Below are 20,195 nucleotides of genomic sequence, written 5' to 3'. Positions count from 1 at the left end.
TCGAGCTTAATTCCAGAAAAATTCCGGCTGATTGAAAAATAACCGTCACTTAATGACGCATATATCTATGTCACGGATAATGAATACGAAGATGATGCGAAATGGAGAAAATAATTTCTTAGAAGATGTTTTGAATTTTCGTATTTCGGAGGTAAAGAGCACGTACGGGATTGAGAGTATGAGACGATCCCTTATCTACGGTGAGTATTGAGGGCGCGTCACCCCCCCCCCCCCCCCCCCCCCCCCACGCGACGAAGAATATGAATGATTTTTTATTATCAGACGATGTAGAAAGCAAATGCTACAGGACGGCTCAGTAATACGTAATCCAGCTCTCGGCCAGCGCGAGAAAAAAAAGGACACACGTCAAAGGTAATCTCTTATAAGACATCTTCCCACCCGACATCTATGGAAATTGGATAAACCGATTTGACATAGCGTTGTCTTTTACTCTGAAATAGAACGGAATTCAATCGAATGGAATCCGACGAGATGAGATGCCTGAAATTTCACGACGCTCAAACAAACGGAAGGGATTAAATGAGAAAAAAAAAACAAACAAAAAAAAAAACAAACAAAATCGAAAATGGCAAAACAAATATCTGTACAGCCATACCCGACACGAACGGTGCGAATAGTTTATTCGAGTACTTTCAATCGTGGGCGTCCTTTTGATAGCCGAGACATTGAATCACTGCGAAAATCGGCGAAAATTATGAAAAATGAATATAATATAAATCTTAGGATGCATTTCCTTTTTGCAAAACGTAGACTAGACCTATACCGAATGAAAATGGCGTTACGTGACGCCTTGGTACGCCGACACCGTGACGGTGAAACATAATACCGTGTGTATGTGCGCAGCGTATACGTATGTCCTATGTACATATAAAGTAGGAATGTATGTTCATACCTTACGAGTATCTACCGACCAGGTGGAGGAACTGAACGAGCTCCTCCGGTGAACGGATGTATAGCCGAGCCTTTGCTAGTATTTTATGGGAATAACGTTACGGAATCATATTTCAGAATCCCCGAAGACGCCCTGCGAGCTGGCTGGCGGTACCCCTGGACCGAATTTCATCTCGACCCAACTGTAACCTTACATACAGGTACGTATAGGGATACGCCGCCACAATGTCTAAGAAACTCAGCGCTCAGTTTCTCTGGCAGCTGGTGTGGCTGGTCCCGTTTTAGTCTTAAGTGTGGTATACGTATACCGGAGTTCTGCGGGAAAGGGTCTCTGGCGGGAAGAAACAAGGAAGCTGAAAAGCCCGGAGCCGGCTGGCTAGTGCCTCGATATAAATTTGAATAAATAAAACAGCCGCATTGTCTTGAGTCTAGACAGCAATTCCCGACGCTCTCGCAGGAAATTCTAGGATGGGTTTTCGGTACACGTGTATAGCTAGGCCGATAAACCTTACAGTGCTCCACGCTTCGACTGGACATTGATTTAAATCCGATTCAAACAAGTAACTCACGTACATGTATCTATCCCCTAGGTATACCGAGATCACGGGGGATACGTTAACATAAACCGAACGTGAAAATTTTCTATGAGATTCAAAACCACCCCATCCTCAATTTTCGTTCACTTTTTCTTTTTTTTTTTTTTTTTGCACGGTAAGGGGGAATATTTTCACCGCATAACTTACGATATTCGAGAAGTAGAATTTTTTCATTTTCCACGAGCTACGTTTTACGCGAAATACATAGCTAATATCTTAAATTGTATTTGTCCGAAACTCTCCCTGCGCTGTCTCGTATTTTGAGATTAAACGGTTCGGATGCGCGGATATTTTTCTTCAGATGAGTATAAATTCGGAACAAAGATAAAATGAAAGTTGTATCACCTCGGGTGGCGTGACTATCTGAAAAAATTTTGGGGATATTTGATTAAGCAGGTGTCATCAGCCGTAATGATTTTTCTACTCGCCTCGTACATTCAACGTATACCCCATTTTATTCGTTGCGGGCAGCTTCGCCGGCGTTAGCAGAAGCCGAGGGCGAAGGTATTGGGAGGGGGTCCGCGGGGTTGAAAGGAACGGGCGTTTACTGGGATGTAAAATATCACCAGGTTGGTTGCCAAGGCAAGAGGCGACGGAATACGGTGAAAGCTCATGGCACACAAGACTTGGTTTGGAACGTTTTCGCTATACAGCACAGAGTTTCCTTTGGCTTCTGAAGCTACATTTCTGGCTTCTCACGCTTACCTTACAAGGGGCACATCTTACAATCTTGCACGTTCGTGCCTGCCGCGTTTCTTCGGCGTCTGTTTATTTCGCTCGGTTTGCCCCCGCCGCTCTTGCTCTTTTATGCGATGTGAAATTATTTTTTTTTTCTCATACCTTTCCTGTTTTTATTTCAAATTTTTTCTAATTTTCGCGTCAATATTACATCGAAATCCGTTGAACATTTTGTCGCTCTTTTCTCTCCGTCGTATGTCATCTTCCATTTTTTTTTTTTTGTATTTATGAAATTTTCGTTGCTTTTCCCCTTGCTACTTATAGTCGAGATTCCTTTTTTTTTGCCTCATCTCACGAGAGACTGGGAAGTGTTGCTACAGCAATTTTCTGAAAAGGACTTACTTAGCGAAGGCAATAAGACGTCGTAGTTTCTTTCAGGGCGGTACTGCCAAAGCTTACTCATCGAGCTTCTCAGGCAGCCACGTGTCACGAAACCGACGTCGTACGCCGTCTGTCACTATACGAACCCCCCTACTCAACCATTTCGTTGAACTTATGAATCTCCTCTGGTGTGCGACCGCGATCTTTTGCCCACCACATTTATGTATCTAGGCACCTATATTGTGTCCCATCACTCGATATCCTACCAAATCTTTTGGGGGACTTCAAAGGAAAGGATTATGAAATTGTTTTTTTTTTTTCTTCTTCTCTCGAAAATAAAATCTCGCGGGATAGTCGACCTTTGAAAAGTACAGATAAATAGGATGGAGGATAAAAATTAGGAATATGGGTGTTGTGAGTTCAATCCATAGCTGCGCCCATGCAGAGTTCACTGCAGGCTCGTACAAGGTTGTAGTAGTAGGGCTGTCCCTTCGCAGGCGACCGCCAGTCGTGATCGTCGTTCGCACTTTTTCGTATTATTTGGAGGGTGAATACGAACACGAATAACTGCAGGTAGAAAACGATCGCCACTACGACGTACCTTTCGATGGAAATGCCCGTGCTATATTCGTTACGCTAATCGACTACCATCGAGTCCAACGATATCGCGTCACAGTCTCACTTACGAGCGTTTCATTTATCGGTGGAAATTTTCTTCTTTCGCATTAAGAACGACTGTCGGATGTCTCCAACTACTCGAAAAACAACTTTTATTAGTTATAGCAAATAACAGAATAACAGAAAGAGATAAAAAATGAAACGTCGAGAGAAGGAAACGGCATTGTTGCAAATTCCTTCAGACAAATACTAATGGTTCATCGTCGGTTACGCTCCTTTTATTCCAGAGGATGTATCGTCGCACAGGTGTAATCAATGAACGTTATGTTGAGTAATTTTACCTCCAAATAAATTTCAATTAATTCTCTGATCCGAGTATGGATTTTCACTTTTTCGCTAATTCATGATTTGGAAGTTCTGCCGGCGTGCGGTTGGTCATCAATTTTCGAACCTCGATCAAGTCATTCGCGATATTTTGTAGCTTTTAAAGCTCGTTCGACGTCGGCGCTATTCGTGTATATAATTATACAATACGCTAATGATGCCAGTCACCCATTCAGTTTTCAATGGTTAGACGAATGAATAAACGAACGCGAATGCGCGAGATAGTACGAAATTGATCGACCGAGCTCCGTTCGTTGCTCGAAATGTGATTCGGTGTTTTTGATTTTTCTCTTTTTTTCTTTTTTTTTTCTTTTTCTCATCAGCTAGTGCAAGGAACGAAAAAAGCGTATTGCGAGTACCTGCTTTCATTGTTCTTCGAGTGAAATGCTATACGTAAACTCCTTCAGTTCTGCTGACATCAAGGCTGGGTATTAACGGAGCAACCGCATACGCGATGTTGTGTGGTGGTTTGTCATACATAATCGGGTGGTTTCGGGTGGCGACAGGCAGAGGGAAAATGCAATATGCAATTCGCATACCGCGTAGCTTCTTGGATTAGAAGCTTATACCGTGTACACCTACCATTCTAAACAAGTGGGACAACTTTGGTAAACTATCTTTCGGATGCGATGTTTTTTTTTTTTTTTTCTTGTTTTTCAACATCTACTCTATGTATTCGTATTTCCTGATTCACAAACTTCGGAATTTTATTCCTTTTATAAAAATTAGTTGCATCAAATGAAGAGAAATTGATCCTTAGAAATACAAAAGATTTTATGCTATTACACTATGGTTTCGAGAAATCTGAGATAGGAAAGAATAAAAATAAAATAGCGAAAAAACTATGCGAGCCCAGAAATACCGAGGCGAAGGCGAGCGCTATTCTGAGATTGATGGATAAACTTTGCTCCCGGTAGTAAAAGTTTTGAACTTCAAAATCACAGCAGAATTATCAACAAATATTATTTATTTATTTTTTTTCTTTTACTTTTACATCGCAGTAACGTGTTTACGAGTACGACTCACCCCGAATGATTCGATGCCCCTGCACGTGTGAATGAATCTTATCCAGGGTCAATTTCAATTGACAAAAATTTCCAGGCGACACTATATATATCGGATATAGCTCGTACATAGTTCTCCGTTGCTATGCGCAAATTCCTATTTGGATTATTTCTCAGAACTCTGGTTCTCGCGAGAGAGTACATATATATCTCTATTCGTGGAATCGAGTTACTGTAGTATTGAGAAGACCAATCGCTGGACACATCTAGATTTATACGGCGCGAAGCAATTTACTTTTACTGAGAGTAAGAATCAGATTATCTCACGACGATAGTCAATTCCCTTTACTCTTGCTTGAGACCATAATGAAAAAAAAAGGAAAGACAGAAACAAAAAAAAAAAAATATACATATATATCTCATATCCGTTCGTTTCATTTACTCTCACGCTACGTCTTTTACCTGCCAAGGGGATAAAGCTAAGAAGATTCCCGTTCGGGGCTGTATAATACGATCCTAAACCTAGCCCCGATTTTATCGTTTTCCTTATTAAATTAATTACGTGACCTCGCTCCGATCACTCGACTCAATCCTTCGATATACGTATCGGAGATTCAACTCCTTCAGGAGTTTCCTTAATAGCACGTACAGTCATTCCGAATTCACTCTGTGAAAGCGTCATCAGAATCATCCGAAGTCGAATAGACTCGTTAATATCTCTTATTTCGTACCGACTAAGACACCTTGGGAGTGCAGAAGGCTTCGTAGTCGTCCTCACATTTCTTCACTCTCACAAAGTAATTTACGTCTCTTCTTGTCGCACGGATTATAACGACGGTTGCCGTATTTGTCGAATATCAGTCAGTGTTCTCTTGTCTCGAAGAGCAAAAGAAAAAAAAAACGAGAATCACATACTTCCAGCGCAGTTGGCGCGACGATCACGTACGTACGAGTCTTTCCAAAGCGCTGGATATATCACTTGGAAATCAGGAGCTTGCGGAATGGCGTGAAAAAATTCAATTTTCTCTTTCCTACATGATACATTGTTCTAACAACCGTGGTGCACATTGTTCACACGGTAGAATGTTTCAATATGAAATACATGAGGTGCGACAGTCCTACGAGTATCGCCGATAAGCGATATAAGCGATCTAGATCCGCTCATAACAGCCCTGCAAATATTCATGCAAACGATGAGTTGGTCCGCCGTCTATCGCGCAGCGAAGCAACGAACTCACAGAACGGCGATCTATGTTGGACCCCCATTATCCAAAGCTATAGGATTCCGATCGACCGTTAACGTACGAGTCATCTCAACGTAGGTATAACGAAGTGCAGACGGTGCATGACGGTGCATGACGGAGGATGACAAGTTTTTATATTTCTTTATCAACGTTGAAAAGCTAAACGCTACCGTGCACCTATCGTGATAATTGATCACCATCCGAATCGAGTTAACTCTGCTGGCTTCGAACAGTTCTCTTTTTTACTTTTATCAAAGTTGGCTGGACAGCCGAATGGCTCGTCATTTCTCATCCGTTTCCTGCCCAATCAATGGAAATTACGACGGATAAAATGACATTTCGGTTTTATAAAAATTAATCTGCGGAGTTATGGAAGAACGAGTCGAAAGGAAGGAGAGCATTAGCTGTGACATTAGCCGGGCGCATTTCTGCTCGTGTTTTAGACGTGTACGCGATGTGGAACAAAATCGATTTAAGAGCCCATAATTTATCTTTCAACGTTATAAAACGCTCTTGTCCGAGAGGTGGGTTTTTTCAGGGCCCCTGGGCTGTCTGAAACCTTGGCTTGGCCCGATAATCCTCGTTGTAAATCAATAAGCAAGTGAACTACGCGACAGATAAGAAGCAGATTTACTCGGTTAAAATACACTTCAGTTGGAGGGTTGTACGGCGGTGGTCGAATCCCGGTTATCATACGTCCATAATTGCCACCAGCAAATACGGTTGATAATACAGACCATTACCTGAGTGAGTCAGCTGCCTCCTAAGAATGAAATTATTCGGGTCTATCTGCGGCTCGTCCTTGGAGTAACTCTTCTCGTCGTAACAATACAATTTCTATCCGGGCTTGAATCGATCACGAATAGAATCTCGACTGTGATGGAATCCGCATTCGAAGTTGGGCGGATGAATCATTCGGTTTCCACGTATTTCATCGAAATTTTTGACTGCTCCTATACTTCTTTTCCGTATTCGTTTGCTATACCTTTCTTGGTTTTCCACTTTTTGATTAGGTTCCTCTGAAAAATGTGAAAAGGAAATGAGGTTCTTCCGACGAAGAACCCGCCGTAGAACAACTTTGATGGTCCGATTCACGATTTTAGGTATAGTAAGGCGTATTGGTTTTGAGATTAATTCAAAATCATTCTCGGAACCTGTACCATCGCAGTACTCGTATGCTTCAAGCTCAAACGAACGCGATTCAATTCAAAGTAACTACAAATTTTTTGTCCATTATACAGAATATTGATTCATATAGGGTCATCCCGATATCGAGTCTTGCGAATCTGTGATATTCGCTCCACAATTCAAAACTAAGAATAAAAAATACATGAATAAAACATGAAATTTCAGCGGTGGTGAAATAGCTTCGAGAACGAGGGCAAACTGAATTACTGAAAAGGAGCTTGTTAAAATTGCAACGATCATGTGATGCGTTTCAATTCCTGTGAATCGGTTTTGTCGATTCATATAGATTGCAATTGGAATCTGAAGCTATCACGGGAAAAATAATGGCCAACGGTAGTGAACTGAAAGCACAAGAAAATTAATAGAAAAAAAAAAAAATGAATAACCGTTCATCCTTAGATTGAAGAATCGCTCACCACGTAGCATGAAGACGGTAGAGTTTGACCTTGAGAAAAATGGAACTTGCACGAGATGACTGATTGAACACGAAAATAATCCGGTACATACGCTAAATCTTCAATTTAAAGACGTTCGCCGGATTCCGAGGAGGGATACTTTACCTGTCTCATGTTCGGAATGAAACTGGGCATCGATTATCGTGAAAATGTGGGCGAATCAGCGCGGGGGCGTGATTTGCGTTTTTTTTTTTTTTTTTATCAATCTCAGAAACTGACTGCCTCAAAACTTTCCACGTAAATCGTTCGTCTTTCTCCGCTTGCTGGAGCGTGAACGGTACAGCGTTGGGTTTTGGTGAAAAAAAAAAAAAGTTGATGAGCTTTGAGGTTCGATGCAGCAATTAGATTTTACAGGAATTTATTGAACTTTAACGGGAATAGTTCATTTATATACATTTAGCCTCCTTTCCAACGTTTCATAACAATAGAAATGAAATGGTATATTTCACGGCGTGTAATATCTCGATAAATTCTAATACATCGCTCCTTTCGGTTGGAAATAGAGAGAGAAAGGGAGAGAAAAAAAGACTCCACCACCGCCGTTGATGCAAAAATGATGGAAATATTTGACAGCATCTGACGGCTGTAGTTCGAACCGAAAAAGGGGATGGCCAGTCTGGGGTGAACAAATGAAAAACTCGGATAGCGCCAAGTTGGCTCTGACTGCTTAATTTCACCACAATATCAATCTTGTATTTTATAAAATACGTACAACGACGCGTTGTTCTGCGGGGATATTACATCTTTTGTTACTCATCGCAATATGATATTATAATTGCGATTGCAAAGGCAGCCGATAGATCGGCCATACCGCACCGTTTTGGAGTATTCATATTCCTCTAGAGACACTTGCCTCCACTGTGGGTACACTTTTACGTACAGTGATACAAAAAATTCAATAGTATCGTCGCAAATGCGAGATTTTTGGAAAATTTTGCAAATAAATACCTCGTCATCTTTGCGAACTGTGAATTTCATTATTCGGTCGAAGAAGAAAGACGAAGAGAAAGAGGAAAGTGAAAATAAAGGAAACCAAAACGAGAATTCGCGGTAGTTGATGAGAAGAGAACAAAAGTAGTGACGTACCCTATACTTTTGCTCGGTACTGTAAGTTTAACCGAAGTAAAACCACGCCTCACCACACCGTTGTATGACACATGTGCTGTTCAACGTTCTCCGTGTACGTATATGCCTCTCGTTTCTTTTCTCTGCCTTTAAACCCCTCGAGAATCGGTTGTGTTTTGTCTTTAGTTTCCGCTCGTCGATTTAAGCGTGGAAAAACGTACGCAGTCAACGCTTTCGTAATGGTATAACAAGTCCATTTTTTTTCAGCGCCGAGGCGGAGGTTGGTGGGATTAGGGAAAGCTGGGAGAGAAATAGGGAGGAGAGGACTGTGTTACAATTTTTTTTTTGCTCTCTTTTCGCTTTGTTTCTTTTTTTTTTTTTTTCTCTATCCATTTGAAAACATTTCCGCTCAATGGGCGTAGTAGAAGACAGAGAATGAGATGAGCTGAGTACTTTCCTTCCATATCATTCCTTCATTTTCTCTTTTGTTTTACGGAAACCATTAAACACGAACCCGCCCTGAGTCTAGGATTCCAGTGTTCCTGTCGCAATTCTCGTGCGAGGATATTTGGTGACGACCAACGGCAAATATCTATATATGCATACAGGGTGTCCGCCGATTCGCGGACTTTCTCGCACCGTCCTTTTTTTTTCGAGACGAGCCACCGGTGCTAATTCCTGGGCACCGTGTATATAACATCGCGTGACAACATGCGGAGCTACGGCTTCAATTCTCATGATAAATTTTAGGCGTGGCACTGATTATGGTATCACTATACTGGATGTACTGAAATTTTTTTCCATTCACCTTGACATTTCTTTCTTATACCGATATCTTAACGTCGCGACGCAGACGGCGTTTTGTATAATTTAATGCAATGAAGAGAGAGTGGGTGGGAATTTTATACGAGCGATGTGTGGGAGTTGTGAGAAGAAGAAAATTTTGCGCAGTCAGACGATGAATGTGGGCGTACGTATGCGTGGTAATGAAAATTTACGTCCCTCTATTCAATAGATGAGACGACACCGAGGATATTTTCACTCAACGGGTATTGCGCATGTCTATTGTTTCAAGTTCATAAAAATGCTACGTGGCAAAAATATTCGGCTTTGAAAGGGTACCTTGTAAAATCAATACGACGAAAGACCAAAGCGGAATCCGTGGTCCTCCGTGGTCCTCGGGTGGACAGGGTAGTCCGGGAAGATCCTGCGGGACGGACATAGGCAAGGCAGTCTCATCTATTGCACTTAACCCAAGAGTATTGCCATCCGCGTGATACAACTTTACCCCTAAATCCCATTCACGAAAAGGAGGAACCGAGATAAAATAAAATCTACTTTGGGCCCGTACAGAAAAATTTATAACCAAGTCTCTACTGTATGGGTACGCAACGGTACAGGTACCGACACTCGAACCGATTACATGAACCGATAACGATACTTTTTGTTGTTTTTTGCCAATACTCGTTCCGATGACAAATAAATTAATCCATCGTATTTCAATATCGCAGCAGACACTGCAATGTGAAGAGTGGAAAACAAGAAACAAAAAAAACAAAAAAACAAAAAAAAAGTACAAAAAACCAGAGACACCCCTGAAACATGTTTCCAGGTCTCGTTCGCGTGGCCGGTGATTTTCCAAACGTATTATGTTGTGTTCGGAATGGCTCGAATGAAAAATACAACGGTGAACGAGTCAACGGCTATTCTATCCGTTTAAGTAACAGGTTTAGATTATGGGTTACACAAGGCAATATCGAATGATATATGGGCCACCGCGTGTGCAGGTTATTGTAACAACTCCACTGCTCAGTTGGCATCCGGGCTGCCATCTGAACCAACTAATTGAATCCTTTTCGATATTGAGTCCTGAACCCGGCAGCGCGTACGGTTGTCGAGAAATAATAGGTATAACGTACCACGTACAGCGTATACGTTCGCCGAGGAGCTTTGTCGCATGTTTCGTCGGCTTATCGTCCGAGTATTTTAGTTGGCGGGTTCATAACTTGAATTTATTTATTTATTTATTTGTTTTTTTTTTTCGGCAACGGAGGTGTGTAACGAAGATGAATTTACCATCTACGAGAAACGAGAGAACACCGCCCCTCGCGACTTCCCCCCAAAAAAATGAAAAAAAACGTCAGTAGGGAAAAAACAAATACGTTGTCCGAAAAATTTTACGAGGAAACCGTGCGAGGAGAACGAAGAGATACCGGGAGCGACTTAACGGATGGCGCCGTCCAGGAATTACCCACGATGTAATTGGGGGATTTTTTATCCCTGCACTCTCCTCTTTCGTCTTATATTACGCCGGAGTTAAACCCGACGGATGAATTGACGTCGAATCTAGTTTCAGTTTATAAAGTAATCTCACGGTTTGAATGTCAAGTCGATTACAATACAAATGGATTCGGAAATCGAAGCGTTATGTAGTGAGGCTTATAGCGCGGCGCTGTTTCGCCAGATTACGCAGGGCATCATCGTCTTTAAATACGGCATCTCGAGCGTGGTTCCTTTCGTATTGCAGAAACTCGCGGCGGTAGGACATGGAATCCCGCGCGTCTGGTGGATATGACGCGGAGTCAAGGACCGCTTTTGTTCTCCTTTCATATCCTGCGCTTACCTCGAGTGACGTAAATACCTTACCACTTCCTTAAACAGTTTCTCGTTGCGGTAAGATGTTGGTGGGAATAGAGGCTCTAAGAAACGAGGTGAGGCCGTCGAGAGAACGCAGGAATAAACTGAACCATACCACAGCGCACCATCGTGTACGAAGATTCGCACGGTATCTACGGTAAATTTATCCTACCACGATTATATGGATACCTCGTTAAAACTTGAGTAGCTTTGCTAGCTTTTCCAGGTAGAAAATTGATCGCGGCAAATCTTGCGGAGAACAATAGTTGCTAAGCGCACTTGTTAAGTGCAATGTTACGTGTTCAATCGTTACAATGGCAGATACCGGTGGTTTAATAAATAATTAACTTTTGTCTGTGAATTTTCATTACACATTCCTCATTGTCCGATGAGCGTGTTTTATTCAAATTCAAACACGAATAGACTAAACTCATGAAATACTTAATTTCGGGTTTTTCCAAGCAGTCTGAACCGCTGAAAGGATGCGCAAAGTTGAGCAATAAACTCAGCCGAATGGGGGTCAGAGGTCACAGGCTAAAGTTGTACCTCCGTGGTTCAATAACTTTTATCCGTAATCTGGTATTCGCGTCGCGCAGTCTAGAGAAAGTAAACTACGAACCGCGGTAACTACTAGTAGCTAGGGGGATGCGACCGGCGGTTTGGTCCGGCTTGGCGAACCAAGTTATCCTTTGCGATCTTGGTTCATCTTACGGGCTGTTAAAAATCCGCGATAGTCCTCTCTGTAGGGTGGAGAAAAAGAGAAAGAATTACAACGAAAATGAAATACGAGCAATGAAACCCTTGGTCCTCTGAAGTTGTAGTTTGCCACTCCGAAGAGTCCATGCGATGTTGGTGAACCGCTGAAAAAAGTCGCCTGAAATTTCCCTCCAAGTAGTGCAACCCATAGTCGTTTACATTAATAATCCTCCACTCGGACGTTGCCAACCATTCCTTGCACGTTCACTGCTTCGGTAATACGAGTGGTTCTCTTCACTCTTGTTTTTCAACTTAATTTATTGGAGGTACTCGTATAGTACACGAGTGGTTGTCTGATTCAATTTCCCGGGATGAGAGGGAGGATGTCGTTCGCACATCCGACTGCCATATTTCATTTCAGTTCTTATTTTGCAAATACCTTTGTCGTTGCACGGTCATTAGTTTTTCATATGGAGCGGTGTTCTATTTTAAATTAAGAGGGCGGACCCCTCGAAGGAATCCAATTCTACGTCGGCACGTTTGGTGAGCTTAACAATCTAATTGTGAGAAAGATCGTCATTGTCTATATTACACGAGAATTGAATCGGGGTGCGAATATTCAATGTTTACGGAAGTGTGTGTTTTCAATGTCGTGTTGAAGGGAAGGGAATTCGGGAACGTTGAGTCTGTAAAATAAGGAATTTTCGACTCCTCGACGGTGTGCTGAAGTGGGCGGCAATTTACGCTATACGTATACGGCAAGGGTTCATACCACTTCTGGTATTCCGTGGTACGAAAGTCTTGGATGAGAGTGGTTGAGTAATTCCTTGATTGCAATTGGCAGCGTTACAAAGGGAAAGGATATAAGTTCGGTGAGTCCTTATCGTTACCTGCACTTTATCTGGCTCTCTTTTCTCTGATTGAAACGAGACGTCGGTCTCCAATCTGCAATAACGCTGCATGCCCGCGACAAGAAGCGTTTCTTTATAATTAATAGACGCCGGTTTTTTATTCGAAACCCGCAGGTCGCACGAGAACTTCGCAAGGACGGCTATGCTATGATTCCAGCAAAAGTGGAATGAACCCTGCAGCGGGGTATAAGCTTCTCGCTTACGACTTGGGCGTCGTACGACGTCGTACCACGTCGAGGAACGCCGAGGGGCATCCGCGCACCGTAGCTTTCTCCTCTAATCCTCGGGGTGTTCCCGCGTACCCCAAGATCCTTCGGGATACCGAAGGATACCCGGGGATACGCCAGGATTCCAAATCTAATTCTCCTCCAGTTCATTTTCCGGACGGCGTATCTTCGCCAGCTGCTTTCGAAATTTCAACTGCTGCACACACCTTCGGAGCCTGGCTGTATTTTTTTCGTTCGTCTTTTTTTTTTTTTTTTTACTTCCATTCTATATTGTTGATTTTTTTTCTCCTCATTTCCACAGTCCAGATGTATGCGAAGTGCGAAATCGCGTTAGAATTTTTCTCTCCTTTCGTTTCCTCTCGTTCTGTATCCGACCGGAGGAGGAAAGGCGCACGTTATTCGGCGGAGTCTCGTAGTCGGGAGGAAAAAGTATCAGTTGCCAAGTGCCAAAGATGCAAAAGAGTGTATTATGTACAGGTACTCGACGAATGAATGAATACTCCCTCATCCGAGGGGGCGAGGAAAGCACGGCATCTTTTTGTCTCCCGTCACTGCGGAATGTTAATTAACCCCAATTTCACTCACCCTTTCTCATTCCAAGACCTCTTCTCTAACGCTCTTCAGTTCTTCGGGTGAACGCGTTATTCCTTTGGTAGATTTGCCGCCTCTATGTAACGCACGTAATGAACTCTTTCTCGATCGGTGTTACATTTTTATGAATTTCCGCGAAACTCGAAAGCATACAATAATTAAAATAATCATACTCGTGATAACGATGACGTCGATGAGAATGACGAAAATCGCCTTCCTCATCTTCGCCTTTGTATTTAGCTTTTCTTTTTCACACGTAGTCGATTGATTCTCTTTCCGTACAAGCACAACAAAACGTATCGTTCGACTAATAAACTTCAGCCGGTATATCTTTGTGAGCGGTGCGCGAAATTCCTCTTTTGTAGAATCGCGTCTTTCCGATCCCAGTTCGCACAGCTCCCCCGTCTCTTGGTAACTTATTACCCGCATTAAGTGAGGTCTATTTTTCAGCGGGCGTGTATCGGTTCGTCCTTCTCCTCCATACCTCATGCGCCAGTAGAGGTAGGTTGGTACCCACTCTCAGGATCCGCCTGCAAATCGCGTGGTTGTCAAGGAGATAACGCAGCAGTTATCGACTATTCGATAGTAGTCGACGGATTTCTATAATTTTGTCCCGTCCTTTGATTTGGAAATATACCTTTATTCCTGTTTAAATAGAAATCGAGAGTGTCGAAGTGTCTTTTCTGGATCGCCCCCAAAATCGACTCTGAATAAAATTGAAAAAAATCACCTCACTTCGAGTCCTGGAATTTTCACTCGATCCAACACTCTCCAGAGAGAAAAGAATTTTTCCATGTCAGAAACAAAAAAAAAAAGAAAAACTATAAATGATAGGCTTCCACCCCCCGTATCCTTGGTACGAATACCTTGTGTGTATATTGCATCGAGAATCTGATAATTTTTTGCGAAAAAAATTGAAGCTGTACTCGGATGATGAAAAAGATTTCCTTCCATACGTCAATCGAGCGGAGGATTTGGATTTCACTTTTTTTCTATTACACTTCGAATAAAAACCACCCCGATACTTATTTCAACTGTGGAACGCATGATAACTACCGCGGTAGGGGTTTGAACAAAGGCTATTTGTATCCAATGCGTGCAATTCGTGCGGCTGTTACGCCGTAGTCTGAAACGGTGCTTTAAAAGTTCAATTAAAGACGCGACTCAAAGTGACAAAGCGGTGAAATACAAAGGTTTGCGGGCCTCTCACTGCCGTACGGGGTATAAAGATAAGAAGGATAGGGAGAAAAAAAGGGGGAAAGAGATCCTCGTTTATACACTCGTCGAAAAGGCGTTGGGCGTCGGCATCAACCCCTCACCATATACAACGGGATAATTTATTCCTCGCCCCCGGAACCGGCTGAACTTGTCTCGCTGCCGTAGGATCGAGAACAGGAAGGAGAATATCACGAGTGCTAATAATATTTGAACGTTATCAAAGTGTCTGCTGCACCTTGTCTTCGAGAGAATATGCAACGTGGAAATCACAGAGTTGCATAATCCTCGAATTTTGCTTTGTTCCTTACCTCCGATCCTTCAGCTGCGCAAGTGCAAGCAGTTATCGAAATCGCGAACTTCGGTAACTCTCATCTATTCCTCGGGCTATGCGAATACTGAATTCGATAATAGATGAGTCTGACGTTATTATACGTTCCTGCGAACAAGAATTTCACCACCTCGTAGCTGTCGCTTCAATCGTGACGTTGGCTTTTCTCACGTACGATTGGATTTCTTTTCCTTTTTCTTCTTTTTTTTTTTTATTTCTTTTCTACTTTTTTCCAAACAAACCACGATGATTGATTTTTTATCCTTCGGGGGAAAAAGCGTGTGGGTATAATGGTCTAATTTTATTAATAACTCCGATGAAATTTCTACGGTCTAATCGAGGAATCGCGTGATAACGGTTTTTTTTTTTTGCATTCTTTTCATCCCGCGTACGTGATCCTCATCGGTATCCAACTCGGTATAGCTATAGTATATTTTCGATCCAACGATATTGCACAAAAAAAATTACGACTCTTCCGACATTTGTTGCAAAATTCTGGAACAGATTGCCCCCGGTATTCAAAAGGAGACTTGTGAGAAATTCGTCAAGGTGTAATATGTAGTTTCCGAGGCGCGTTATTATTGGTCGAACGATGACGTACCTAGGAACTTGACCCTTATCTTCTTCTGCCTACTCCCGCTCTTGATCCTCCGCCCATCCCCGTAGCGGCGTCGAGGGAGTCTGCACAGACCGAGTTAAGCTTCCCTATACCCGGAGGGTCAAGCTTATTCATTGATGGTCATCGCAGTGAGACACTGGGCACGATTTTGCCAGCACCTCCTTAATTTATAGTCAAGCGAGGCTCGCGCTCCCGCTCACATACCTCTGGATATACTGTATTGAGAAAACGATGTTCGCGAGCTTTCGGTAATCGCAGTTGATAATTGAAATAAAGAGCGTATCGACTGGAAATCGGCTAGGGCTCGAAATGCGCTCGCAATTAAAGTATGCCAATATGAGAAAGGTGGTCGTCATGTGAGCGGAGAATTCGGTAGATTATACGGGTATAGGTGGTGTAGAAAATTCGTTTTTGCGGTTTTAAAATGTATGCATCAGACGGCGTTTTTCTCCGCCCTTTCTATTTCCACCCCCCTTATACAGTGCGCCGTTCTCTTCATCCTAGAAGCTTAAGGTTGGTCCTGAATCGTGGTGGCGAGGAAAGTTCCGACGAAGAGAACCTGAGAGAGTGAACTTTTATGAGAACGAGATTCTATGTACTTTGTACACCTATTTTGGTAGATGAATGCCAAAGGCTTTACCGCCCACTGCCGGGTCGGTTTGCTCAGTGAACCACACTCGCGTAAGGGGATCAAAAATTAAAGCAGGCTAACAATGAGAGGGCGCGCAAAGGCAGAGGTTCGCGCCAAGTATGAACAAGATTTCCGCTAAGTTTCACCAGTAATCTTGAATAATTAATGTTCCGTAAACCTCCTTGGTACTTGCTGCAGGCTTTCGCCCTTGAATATTTCATCTTCTAACTTGACATAAAGATACATTTTTTTGCTATATCTTTGCAGGTGGGCAAGTTACTTTACGGCGATAGACTCTTGTATAATTGCCCCCTGATTAATATCCAACAACTCACCCCACTGGACAGACTCGAATTACGACAATGATAATACAACTGTCACTGTCATTTTCATCTTGACAAACATCGATTACTTTTTCTTCTTACGTTCACTCTGTCAATTATTTTCGTTTAGTTCCGAGGTGACTGGAATAATTGAATAAAAATTTCGCGAGCAAAACCCAAGTAGCTGTGGATTTCGTGGTGACAAATTTCGAATTGGCTCTTTCGATATACCGATGCTGGTAGCCCGAAAATTTCAAACGAGATTAGGCGACTGTATGCTAGAATTTTGGAATTTAAATGAAACAGGTTCTTTGTCGGTGGATTCCAAATGTCCCGTACAGCATTATACTTTGTTTTTCTTTTCTTCACTTTGGGAGTCGGCAATATTTAACTTTCGCAGTTTTCGAATTTTCAACTAAATCATTATTGCTCATCAAAACTTTCAACTTTCGTTGTAGTTAGTCAATTTTATTTTTGAGGACTCTTCTCATCGGTCGTCCCCGACCTGAAGTTCAACTTTCTACGATACGAACGAATCAAACCGCCCAAAACGAGCTTCTCTTGTATTACACAAACTTTTACGCTTGTGTCCCTGAAGATTTGACGAGAAAATTACGAGGCTAACGTACCGCACAGGACTGTACTAAGTTAATCTGAAATGAATTTTCAAACATTCACGTACAAATTATTTGTCATCCAAATTATGAAGAACTTATACGTTTCGTTATCGCGACGATGGAAAATATCGCAAATTAAATATTTCGTCGAATTATCGCCAGAATTGTAATCAGTAGAGTCGAGAAACGAAGAACATGTAATGCCGATTAGATTTGGTAGTGGTGATTGAAGAGTTCGAAAGTAACCTTAACAGGTTGATATAATTTACGTAATTAATCTCTGAAAAGTTGATCGGTTGCTATCCGGGTATTACTACAAGCGGGCTATCTGTGAAAAGTTGTCCGAAAGAATATTTTCCGCTAAAAAAGTAAGAGGATTAAGCATTACGTCTTAATGATAAAGATGAATTTCCGAGTCAAAATAACTCGACCAATAGCTGCGGGGTTTCGGAGGAGATTTGAGTTTCGGTCCCTTTTTAAAAAATCTTTCGAATAAATCTCAATATCCTTGAAAAGTGCCGAGCTGTAAGTAGGTACAGCGATAGCTATAAAGCCTTATTTTCATCTTGCAGGTAAATTTCAATTTTTTTTTTCCCGCGGACATCCCTGCGGACAGCCACCCTTTCAGTTGCCGCCGCGCGGGATGTTTTTCTCAATATGATAACGGAGTTTCTCGCTCTTCACTCTCGCAGCCTCGACTCGACATTCCGCTTGCTCTTAACTCAAGTAATAAAACATTCATGAGACGTAATTATGTATTTTTCGGCGACGAAAGTTACGCGCGTGTGAACCGTAAGAACCTAATTTAAATACAAAACTCCTCGCGGTATTGCCAAGACGGTATTAGACCATTGTTTACTTACCAAGTTCAGTCCACGATCCATGTAATTAAGTAGCCGACGGTTCTGTTTAACAAGAATTGATAATTACGACGATGATGATTATAATCAGAATTATGATAATGATTTCACTTTTTTTTTTTTTTTTGACAGAAACGTTTCTCACCTGATCCACTCCTTGACGCACGACCCAGTTTTTGCAGGATTTTCGGAAAGAAGATCTTACTTATTCAGAAAATTTTTTTTCCCTCTTCCCATCCTCGGCAATATCCGTCAAAACGTAGGGAACCATCGAAAAGTCTACGGGAACGACTTTCGTCAGCGCGGTGAATGAAGGAAATGATGATACGCTAGAAGTAATTCGTAGGGGTGAATGTATAAATACAGATGACACGATCTATATATGTATACGTGTGAGAATTTCACACGACGCTAAGATATACTGGTCTTGAATCATGTATGAAGTGGTAAAAAGAAGAAAGAATAAAGAAAAAAAGCCCAAGGAAAAAATGTGTAGGTGTAAAAAAAAAAAAAAATGATAAAATAAAATAAAATAACAAGAAAGAAGAAGTAAGAAAAAAAAAAAAATAAAGAAAAAGAAATCAGTAAGAACCAAGTACGAAGATACGAGAAAAACGGAAAGAATGGAAAGAAAATACTAAGAAGTTTCTCCGCTTCGTTTATATTTCGCCTGGTAAGAATAAATATTCTTTTGTCTGAACTCCGGGGGGTGCGGGTCAGATATATACATATATTGTATATATATATACCATACAGTTATTGGAAGTTGATCCAGCGCACATCGCGTCGGACCAGGGAGGAGATGGAGGGAGAAGATCTTTCGAGGGAAAAGAAGTAATTTCACGTTGACCGTCTGAGGGTAAAATTTTGGACGTGTTATACCTCGGAGCAGAAAGAAGCTGCAGACACTCGTTGGCCATTGTTCGTACGGAAGTTCTAATTTTCTTTCGTTTGCTCGAGTTTTTCTTCTACATGTAACGGCGTTCGCCTCGAACGATAGATTTTGTCACATGGAATGAACGGCGGTTACAGAAATATATTCAAACCTAACGTTTCGTCCCTAGCTCATGTAAAAAAAAGAGAAACATCTACGCGGAATTGAAAAAATCGTCAACGTTTGTCGTAGACGTTGTTTTATTTATTATCCTCTCGGCCGGCGAGGCTCTTTTTATTTGTTCCTAGACCGCGTGACTCGAAGGGACACGTGCTTATACGGAGACGCGGTGTATACGGTAAGTATTCACACATGCGGAGAAATGTCGTCACTAGACGCTACGCCACCGGGTGTAGGCTGTAGAGGGTATATAGGCCTTGCGGGAGTTGGAAAGACTTGTTATGCCGTGTGTATCTCGAGCCTTTGGGGCTTCGTTAATATGCGGGTAGTGAGAAGACGCATCCGCGCGGGGGTTTGCTGCCTTGTTGGGAAACTGAGGGTCGGAGGGGAGCGGGGAGAAGGAGGTAGTAACTGGCTCGATGCGGTAAGAGAGGTAAAATTTAAGGGGGAGAATCGAATAGAAGGAGAGAAATGTATAGCGACGCGAAAGGAACAGACGCGGCTAAAAGGAACCACCGAAACGGGACACAAGTTTGGTACATATTTATATAGACGATCGCTGACCCTCGCCAACCATCAGCCGCAAACGCGATCCGTATAACCCGTATACTGTATATATGTACGTTCAAATATAGGTATATTTGTTGCGGTGTATGTACGTAGGTCCGTAGATCAGTAAATATGTGTAGGAGTTTTATAAATATGTTTATATATCAATGTATAATGTACGTATATTGTTTACACATAGTTTTGCCCAGGGTGAGACACTCTTCTTGGGAGGCTTCTGATTTTCTTAGCCACGTTTTAGTTATTTATGAATTTTTCTAATTCCCTTATAGGTACATGTGAAACCTTGAGAAGACCTACCGACAACCTCGTTGAACGAGACGAAACATTTTTCGCTCGAGTGATTGTAAGAATTTATTTCCGAAAATCGATACACGGTAAATCCGAATAA

General features: G+C 42.1%; 1 long non-coding RNA gene across 1 annotated transcript; it reads right to left on the bottom strand.

The window, feature by feature from the left end:
- Positions 1-255: 255 nt before the first annotated feature.
- On the bottom strand, positions 256-19,287 carry LOC125501807. Its single transcript, XR_007279472.1, has 4 exons — positions 19,066-19,287; positions 18,329-18,512; positions 18,187-18,228; positions 256-6,836 (listed from the first exon to the last, which is right to left on the bottom strand). It is a non-coding gene; the product is annotated as an uncharacterized LOC125501807 (long non-coding RNA).
- Between the last annotated feature and the right edge of the window lie 908 nt (positions 19,288-20,195).

The sequence above is a fragment of the Athalia rosae genome, chromosome 1 (assembly GCF_917208135.1).
Source record: "Athalia rosae chromosome 1, iyAthRosa1.1, whole genome shotgun sequence".
NCBI lineage: Eukaryota > Metazoa > Arthropoda > Insecta > Hymenoptera > Athaliidae > Athalia > Athalia rosae.
The sequence above is the reverse complement of the archived record's forward strand: the minus strand, read 5'-3'. Positions and strand labels throughout refer to the sequence as shown.